We start from the raw sequence: 10,479 nt of genomic DNA, 5'->3' as shown, positions 1-10,479 counted from the left end.
ACTCCTTTAGAGCACAACACACCAGATCACACACCGTGTGCACATGGCAATGAGAACAAAGGGCTACAGCACTGGTTTGTGTGTTTATTATTTCAAACACATGCCTTTTGTTTATCAAAATGCTAATTCGTTGATTCAACAGAATAGTGGGCTATATATCCCTGTATGTTTTCTGTTCATTATGTCTTTTGATGGTATTAAAGGCTACCATGAATGGCCGACCTGTGCAACCTAGGTTTGCACAAGTGTGCACGATCTACATTGTTCACACAATAATGGCATCACTTATCAACACATTTCTCAGGGTGTGTCCCCACCACTAAGGGCTGTGCAATGATTCCCTCATGTGAATCAAGAAAGCGGACACATGACGTGTATGTAGAGCTGAACGCTAGAACAAGGGCAGTCGGTGCTGTGGTCCTTGCAAAGGAGAAAGCATACAAATTAAAAAGTGGAGGCTATGACAGGCTCAGAAAGACCCCCTTGGTCGACAGACTGGTAGAGGGGCCAGTGGGGTCAGGAGCCCCGTGGGAGGAGGCTGCTCAGATCCTTTCCCAGGACAAGTTGTTGGAAAATCAGTGCCCGGGACCCTTGGAGACTGCTGTTTTCCCCATTCCGCTTGTAGGGACAACCTTTGTGTTTCTCATCCCTTCTAGACTCTGTCACAACTTTCTAGCTTCATCCCATCAAACAATGAGATCCTGGGAATACATGTGTGATATGCAGTTTGCTAAAAATATAAACTCCGTAAAAGTATGGTCCATATGGAAACAATAAAACTAGGCTATGTTGGAACATGTCTGTTTTGGGGGAACTGAAATGCACATCTGACGTACATGTTCCCGCTTGCCTGCTCATAAATTTCCATGCAGCTGTTTGCTATCTTTGTTTTTTTTTCTGTTCTAAAAATGAGCCATGTTTCTGAAAAATAGCTGTAATATTCATCTTTGGCAATTTTGAAGATTTCCCAGACTAAGAGTTTGTTTTTTTAAAAAAAAAAAAATCTATATTTGGCAAAGAAAATGGCAAGGGGTCAGTCACATGTCGCCTCAATCTCCATGACAACTAATGTCACTACAGGATCTTCTGAAAGGGTTTCCAGGGCTGTGATGGAGACACGGTTATCTTTTGCTGTGATCACAGACATCAAGGTCTGTATTTGTCTTAGAGATATGTAATATGCATGGACAACCTTGAATATTTGACTGTGGAATACTGGGGTACAGAGTTTCTCAAACAGTGGCTACTAAAATGTTTTCATTCCTTGACTTCAGAACCAGTTGCATAATGCTTCTGTTCTTTTTTTCCACATAATTTTAGAAATTTAGAGCTGAAAATAATCTTAATGTTTATTTCATCTTTCTTTGGATTGATTGGTTCTTCTTTAGAGTTAATGCAACATGTTGGTAAAAGAGCTCACTGTAAATAGAGGCATATGTGGGCATTAATCATCACTCTGCCATTGGGCAAACTATGAAAGCTCTGAGTCTTGTAAAATAAAGTGAAATAGGAGCGATGAAAACATTAATGTAAGCATTGCCACGGAGGCTGGAGAGGTGGCTCAGTGGTTGAGATTACTTGCTGCTCTTGCAAAGGACTCGGGTTCTATTCCTAGCATCCACATGGGTGTTCATAGCCATTGTAACTCCACCCCAGTGTTGTAGCTCCCTCTCCTGACCTCCACAGGCAACAGGCGCACACATAGTGCATAGACACACATGCAGGTAAAACATGCATATACGTGAAATAGAATAAAATCTGTCTTTAAAGCTATTATATAGCTGAAGAATGATTATATGTGCAGAGAGGACCTGGAATCCTGTGTAATTTAGACCTAACTCTTAAAAGGGAGATAAATGGTCACATGCAGTGAGTTCATTCCCACAAGAATTTAAAGATGAGCCTGCCCCTTCTGGCTTATTCCTCTGGCTTTCTGCTTCCCTGTGTGATCTTTTTCTCTCAAACATATATTTACTATTGCTAAATTGTATTTTTGTTCTAATATGTCATAGGGCATACACAAGCATATAAATTAATTTAAAATCATGCTAGTAAAAATAAGTAGAAATTAAGTCTTGGTACTTTCCTCTTATGGTATCTTCCCCACCGTGTGTAACATATGCATTCCCCAAACATGAGGAAGCAAGACAACATAACACCATGTCATGCATGACTTTGAGCAGCAGAGAAAAGGAATGGCTCATTCTTCCCTGGGTGACAGGAATAAATGACAAATACAAGGTCATCTTTGAATTAGGTCTTAAAGAATGATCTGTTTTCCAGATTGTGAATAAGGGGAACAGTAGTTCTAGGCAGAAAAGCCAAGGAAACATTTAAAAACACACAGAGGCGCGCAAATGTGTTTATGAGGAGCCATCTGGCAGAGTAAAAGTGGTACAGTCACCTTGCCATCACAGGGCCACTGAGGGCCGGAGATCAGAACACATGTTTCCTGGGCAGGAAACATAGGATTGTTCCAGAAAGAGCCTTGGATTTCTAGCTGGGGAGAGGAGCCATCATCCCATGGGACAGGGCAGAAGCTGGCTGCTCTTTGGGTAGCGCAGAGGCAGGCTTGAAGGGAAGATATTGGTAAGGACACTACTGAGGGCCTATGAGGAGGAGGCAGGGCTAGAGATGATGGACAGTGGAGGAGAGAGCTGCTTTAAAGGATGCATGAGTGGGTGAGTGGGAACACGCTGTGATTCTGTGAGTCTGGGGGGGAGAGGAAAAACTCATAATGACAGGAAGTTCAGGACCTATCCCAAAGTGGCATTGAGGTCTCATAAAATTAGTTTTGGTGTTGTGAAGGATTTTAGTGAGTGAAAATGTCAATGGGCTGCTTAAAAGTTTACGTCAGCTTGCCACTGGTGGTATATTCCATCAGGGACCCCAGTTTTCACCTCTCTGTCCCTACTCTTTGTCAAACGACTCCCAGATTATTCATTAAACGTGTGGTGTGCCTGCACCTTGAAGCTGGGTTTGATCACATAACTATTTGCTTTGCTGAGAAGAATGAAATGGAAGTGGCCTGGCACCCTGCCTGTCCATTCACACTTCTGCCATAGTCATTAGGTGATCTTTCTCCGGCCTTCAGTTAACGAGACCTGCGGTCAGGGCCTTCAGCATCTGTTCTAGACATATGTCCAGCGGGCCCTCAGGCAAATGTGACAAAATGAACCATGAGCAGCATAGATCAAGTGTACACAGCTTAATCCCTCACCATTTGATTCATGAATTAATAAGCTTTTAATTGATGTAGCTACCAAGACTTATGATGATGATCACATAGCAATAGACAACCAGCATCCCATTGCTCTTAAGATGGGGGCATTTAACTCACTGCAACACTCGGAGGTCTCTTCTCGAAGGTCTCCCTGGTTCTCCTCTGGTTTCCCAGCACACCATACCCACCACTCTGAGACTCTGCCTGGCCTGTGTTTGCAATGCCCTTATCTCCTGCTGTACACATCAGGATCACATAATTGGCTGTTCATTGTTCAAAACTCAGCTCAATATTTTTCCTTCAGAAAACAATTCTATGATCTTCATGTCAAAGTAGGTCCTCCCTTTACAGTTTAAACATTTAATGAGTTTTATTTACAGTCTTTAATTGTAAGTTAATGATTGCCCATATAGAAGTTTTAGCTCTGATTGTAAAGACCTAGCTCATTTCTCTCCCAAATGTAATGTCTCGTGCTTAAAAAATGAACAAAAATAAAATCAAACTAACAAACAAAAGGATGAGTTCATGAGGAAAGCAAGTGTTGGAGTGGGGAGGAACCAGGTCATGGCATCCAGTTTGTAAACGGAAGTGTCTGTCAACAAAGTTCCTGCTGCAACAATGTTAGAGATATGGTCATACACGTTTTCTAGCATCTGTCAAGGAGGAAAGAAGATAGGTAATCACCAAGATAGATAGATGCATACACATGTATGCTCACTCATGTACACCACATCATATACACACCATATACTCATGTGGACATATCACACACATACCACACCATTAAATCATACACACATACCAAACACAAACCACACATGCACATGTACCACACCACACCATACTGCACATGCCTTACATACATACCACACACACACCACACATACCATACACATTTACACACATCATAACACACATATGCCACAGATTACACACACACACACACCACATGCCACACACACTACACATCGTATACCACATACATCAGATACACACCATACTACACACACCTCACATATACCATACACCACACACACACAACACATACACATTACACACACATACCATTTGTCCACATACATATGCACATATCACACATCCTACACCACATATACCATATCATACATACCTCTCACACACAAGTACCTCACACACGTATACACACACATATATACACACCCATACCACACACCACACACACATACCATCCCCTCCTCTCTCTCTCTCTCTCTCTCTCTCTCTCTCTCACACACACACACACACACCTTCACAGTTGTCCTAATTTTTCTGCCATCAAAGCAGAGGCTAAGGATTCTAACTGGGCCCCATGAAGTTTCTGGGGGATTTTCTGGATCAAATTTGATGAACGATTTTTACATGCTTCCCCATCTGTGCCTTCAGTTGCATGTAGGCAGAAGGTACTTTGTTCAAATAATTCCGCCCACCATTAACCGAAGGAGTGCTATGGGGTACTGTACTGTATTTAATGAAACGTCTTTCAAAGCCCACGTACTCTGTGACTTCCCATTCTCGGAGAACTGTGCCGGTCAGGACACTAGCGTGAAGAGAGAACCTGCCGATCCAGTCCACCCAAGGACTCTGAATGACTCCAGAGCAGGCTTGTTTTGTGTATTCTTCATTTTACTAATGTTTTCTTTCTCTTTCCCCTTCAATCCAGACAGAGACCCTAGTCTGGATTTGTAGCCTCAGTGCATAGAGGATTCCTGAAAATGACTGGAAATTAGACTTCGGGAAACGAAACCTCTGCTACATTCAGGGTGTTCTGTACTCCTGTCCTTGGTTCCAAAATCCTAAAGTTGCAAAGTTGCGTTCTCTCTCTCTCTCTCTCTCTCTCTCTCTCTCTCTCTCTCTCTGTCTGTCTCCCTCTCTCTCTCTGCCTCTTGTGTCTCCGTCTCTCTCTCTCTCTCGGTTTCCTGTTATTTTCTGTAGCACCTATTCTATGTATAGGACACCCTGAATTCTTTTGAAGCTCAAATGTACCAAGTTTGTGTGATTTTGATTCTTTCCGCCATAGTACCTGCCCTCCTCAGATCTGACAGTCCTCGATGCTTGAGGTTCGGCTCAGTGTGCCCTCTGGGAAAGTCAGAAAGTATCATCCTCTGCCTTCTGCCTCACCCCTGTTCTTAATTACACTGCCTTTTTATCTCTCCCATCCCATTTACTGAATACTTCACACTCGATTTCTGACTTTTTTTCTGCCTCCCTCAGGGGAGCACAAGTTATCTAGAATAAAATTCTTGATTGTTTGTTCATTGCTGTGGCCCTGATGCTTCAAAATAAAGCCTAGGACACAAAAAGTCAACAACGACAAAAATCTAGTAAATTAATCTACATCCTGGAAGACTGGGAATTAAACTGTCACAGTGTCCCTTGGGGCTGTAAAAGTAAAGCTGTAAGTAAAGAACGTGCTGTGGGTGGAGTTAGATTTGCATTAGTAGCTTAATATTTTCTAAAGAATTATGAAGATCAAGCTGATATGATCACAACAGTCAAATGTTTGGCTGCATGCTCTAAGCCAAGAATATATTTTGAAAAAATTCAAATTCTCAATCAAAATATACAGCTTTTCAGGATAAACACAGTTTGACACATTTCAATTCTACAATATCCTGGTAAGTGAACTGATTCAGAATTTCTGAATGTGTGTCAAGAGGCTTAGTAGTGTCCACTGGTGATCTAAGGACCCTGAAGTAGATTTGTGCAAAATCGAATTTAAGAGAAGTTGTTCAGCAAAAGGAAGCAAACAAGAAATCAAACAAAACCCGGAAACAATTCAAAGTTCAGTCCCTGTAATAGCTGTCACAGTGGAGAAGTTTGTGAAATAAATTGTGGTAGATTCATGTTGGAAAGAGGCAGGGCTTTCACCCAGTTCACACAGAGAGGAATGAATATTGATGTTTGAAAATATTCACTTTAACACTGCTGAGCTTTTCTAGAAGAAGCAGTGTACAATACAAAGCTGTGTGAGCCATATATTGTAGATGAAAATGGTAAGTAATTATAGAAAGAAAAAATCCCAGGAGGATCAATAGTAGGAAATTAATCGAGCTGAAGAGCTGGCTCAGCAGGTGAAGGTTCCCGGCATCAAACCTAACCCGATTCCAACCCTGGACCCACATGGTGCAAGGAGAGGACTGGCTCCTATTAGTGGCCCTCTGACACACAATAAACAAGTAATAGTTGCCACTGTCTGGTAACCATATGGGTAATTTCATTTTGCTGCTCTTTTCTGTGTTTGGTGGGTTTTTGTTGTTGTTGTTTTGTTTCTTGTCTTTGTGTCTAGATTATAAATATAATTAAAATATGAGATGTTGTAATATATGTCAAGCACCAAAAGTGGCTCCACAGTTTTGGATCTCTGAAAAACAAACAAACAAACAAATGGACATGGCCAAGAAGTCTAGACTTTTAGAGGTGGGAAGACGAGAGACCACTTGGCTGCCAGTCTGAAGGCCCTGATGCTGTAGCGAGTGGGTCTGAAGGAAACCACTGAACAATCTGATGACATCATGGTCATGTTGTCACCAAGTTTGTATGTGAGGTGTTCCCATGTTCCTGGCTGTTCCAGGCTATGTGTTGAGTATGGGAAATACTGGTGTAGGAGGTGAAGGTTGGCTTCATGAAGCTACTGTGAGATATGTAGACGATTATATGTCAAGAGGCTATCTGAGTCTCCTGTGCTGTATGCTGGAGTGTAGGTAAGGAGCACTGTTGGGGTGCAGTGGAGGAGGGGAGCACTGTGAGGGTGCAGTGGAGGAGGGAGCACTCTGGGGTGCAGTGAAGGGGAGCACTATAAAAGTGGAGAAGGGAGCACTGTGAGGGTGCAGTGGAGAAGGGAGCACTGTGAGGGTGCAGTGGAGAAGGGAGCACTGTGAGGGTGCAGTGGAGGAGGGAGCACTGTGAGGGTGCAGTGGAGGAGGGAGCACTGTGAGGGTGCAGTGGAGGAGGGAGTACTGTGAGGGTGCAGTGGAGGAGGGGAACACTGTGAGGGTGCAGTGGAGTAGGGAGCACTGTGAGGGTGCAGTGGAGAAGGGAGCACTGTGAGGGTGCAGTGAAGGAGGGAGCACTCTGGGGTGCTGTGGAGGAGGGGAGCACTGTGAGGGTGCAGTGGAGGACTTCTGAGCTATCCAGGCATCCAGTAACAGCTTCTTGTGGAGAGGGAGAATACTGAACAGGTGCTCCAGGAAGAAGGAGTTTGAAAAGCCCCAGAAATAAGACACTTACTTTGGCAAAGATCTAAGTGTTCCTCCGTGGTTAGACTCTGGAATACAAAGTAGGGGAGGCATTGGCCAAAGCAAAGAAAATCTCCTGTGGCCAGGCAAATAAGACTTCAAAATCCCAGTAAGGATTTGGCTTTTCTCCCAAGAGCCACAAGAAACCATGAAGAGATGTTTTGCATGGAGGGCTGTCTTAGGGTTTTATTGCTGTGAAGAGATGCCATGAGCATGGAAACTCTTATAAAGGAAACCATTTATTTGGGACTGGCTTACAGTTCAGAGATTTAGTTTGTTATCATCATGGTACAAAGCATGGCAGCGTGCAGGCAGATTTGGTGCTGGAGAAGGAGCTGAGAGTTCTGCATCTTGAGCCACAGGCAACAAGAAGAAAGTGAGACACACCTCCTCCAATAAGGCCACATCTACTGCAACAAGGCCACCCTCTTAATAGTGCCTAATCGTGTCGCTCCCTGTGGACCCATTGGGACCATTTTAATTCAAACTACCACAGTCCACGCCCTGGCCCCCATAGGCTTATAGCCATATCATAATGAAAAATGTATTCAGTCCAATTTCAAAAGTCTCCATAGTCTATCACAGTCTCAAACTTCTTTCAAAGTTCGAAGTCTCTTCTGAGAGTCATGCAATCTCTTAACGCTAACCCCTCCACCCCACCTTAAAATCAAAATAGAAAAGCAGAACACATACTTCCAACATACAATGCACAGCATATACATTACCTTTCCAATAGGGAGGGAAGAGAGCACAGAGAGGAAATACTGGACAAAAGCAAGACCAAAATCTAGCTGAGCAAACTCCAAACTCTGCATCTCCATATCTGATGTCGAAGCGCTCCAGATCTCCAACTCCTTTCTCTTGAGTGGGTTCCAAGCCCTGTTAGAAGTGCAGCTCTCCTCAACAGGTATCATAAGGTTGTGGCATCTCCGATATCTTGGGATCTCCCAGGCAATACAGGCTTCACTTCACATGCAATGGCCTCTCTAGGCCTCTATGCAGGGATGCCCCTGACACATGGTGGACTCAGTGGCTTTTCTTAGTTGTGAATGGGATTCCCTAGCCCATTTCTTCCATCCTTGATTCTGAAGCCAGAACCATGTGGCCAACGCTGCCAAGGTCTCCTGCTTGCTGGGGCAGGAACGCAGCTCCCTCATTCAAATGCACTTCCCCGGCTTTCTGTTTTTGATAGTTTCTTTCACTGCCTAGACTTGGCTGTATGGAGTACGGTTTTTCCTCCCGCCACTGGTCTTGTCCCGCCGCCACGCCAGCCCCAAATAATGCACAGAGACTCTGTATTTGATATAATCCTGTTGGCCAATTACTACTTTCTTATCGGCTAGCTCTGTCTTAAGTATTAACCCATTTGTGTTAATCTATGTATTTCCATGTGGTCTTCTTACCCCGAGCCGGCTGCCGCGTACTGCTCTCTCCAGACTCTCCATCTTGGCTCCTCCTTACTACTTCCTTTTTCCTCCTTGTCTCCTAGTCCCTCCTATCTCCTTTCCTATTGGCCAACAGTTCTTTATTCATTAACCAGTATGAGAAACATATACAGAATGACCTCTCCCATCACTTGGCTCTTCTGGAACTTGCTCTATAGACCAGCTCTGAGATCCTCCTGCCTCTGCCTCCTCCCCAGTGCTGGGATTAAAGGCATTCAATGCCACACTTAGTCCTAAACTTTAATTCCTTTTCACAAATTGGAACCTTATCTAGGTAGGATCTTTCTCTGAAGGACCACTCTCTCTCTCTTCCACCAAACATCAGGCTTTTCTTCAATCTGTTCATCTCCCTAAACACAGGGTTTAGCTCTGTTCCATTTCCTGGTGCCCTTTGTCTCCTTGAATGCTACAGTTTGTATTTTTTTCCCAGCTCAGCTTGTACTTTTTCATTCTAGATTTTCACAGGAGTGAACCCTGATAACCACAGGACAGAGTCAATGCCAGGCTGTTTTTAAATTTCCTCTAGCAATGGCATTGAACCAAAACTCTTCAATTTAGCCTCAGGCATACTTTGCAGGCAAGGACAAAAGAAAGAAAGAAACAAACAAACCCAGCCACCTTCTTTGCCAAAATATCACAAGAATGGTCTCCAGGCTACATACAGATATTCTTCTCCCCTGAAACCCCTTTAGCCAGGCCCCCATAGTTCCTATCACCCTCAGCAACACTGGCTTCCATGTTCCTACTAGCATGGCCCATTAAGCATTGCTTAAAGCATTCCGCTACTTTCCTAATCCAGAGTCCCAAAGTTCACATTCCTCCACGCAAAAACACGCTCAGGTCTTTCACTGCAACACTCTCGTCCCTGGGACCAACTTCTGTCTTAGGGTGTTATTGCTGTAAAAAGACTCCATGAACAGTGCAACTCTCACAAAGGAAAACATCTCATTGGGGCTGGCTTACAGTTCAGAGGTTTAACCCATTATAGTCATAGTGGGAAACAAGGGGGTGTGCAGGCAGGCATGGTGCTGTAGAAGGTGCTGGGAGTCCTACAGCTGGATCCACAGGCAGCAGGGGAAGAATGAGACACACTTCCTCCAATAAAGCCACACCTAGTCTGACAAGGCCACACTTCCTAATAGTGCCACTCCCTATGGATTTATGGAAGTCATTTTTTTTTATTCACAAGGGTTACCACAAGGGCTGATTGTCATATTAATATACTTCACAAAGATCCTTCAAGCTAGGGCTAGAGAGACGGCTCAGTGGTTGAGAGCATGAGCTGCTCTTGCAGAGGACCCTGGTTTGGCTCCCAGCACCCATGTGGGATGGCTCACTACTGCTTGTAATTCCAGCTTCAGAGGGTCTGACTCCCCCTTCTGTCCTCTTTGGGCACTGCACTCCTACCCTCCTTCAGGCCATAGCAATGATTAGAAAGGCATCAAGAGTCTGTAAGATATTGATGGCACAGGGAATAAGAGTGAATGAGGGAGGGGGTGACTAGGTTAACTAAAACTAGGGGTGTATGGGAAAAACTTATGGAAGTCCATTATTTGTG

Source organism: Phodopus roborovskii, unplaced genomic scaffold (assembly GCF_943737965.1).
Source record: "Phodopus roborovskii unplaced genomic scaffold, PHOROB, whole genome shotgun sequence".
Classification (NCBI taxonomy): domain Eukaryota; kingdom Metazoa; phylum Chordata; class Mammalia; order Rodentia; family Cricetidae; genus Phodopus; species Phodopus roborovskii.
The sequence above is the reverse complement of the archived record's forward strand: the minus strand, read 5'-3'. Positions refer to the sequence as shown.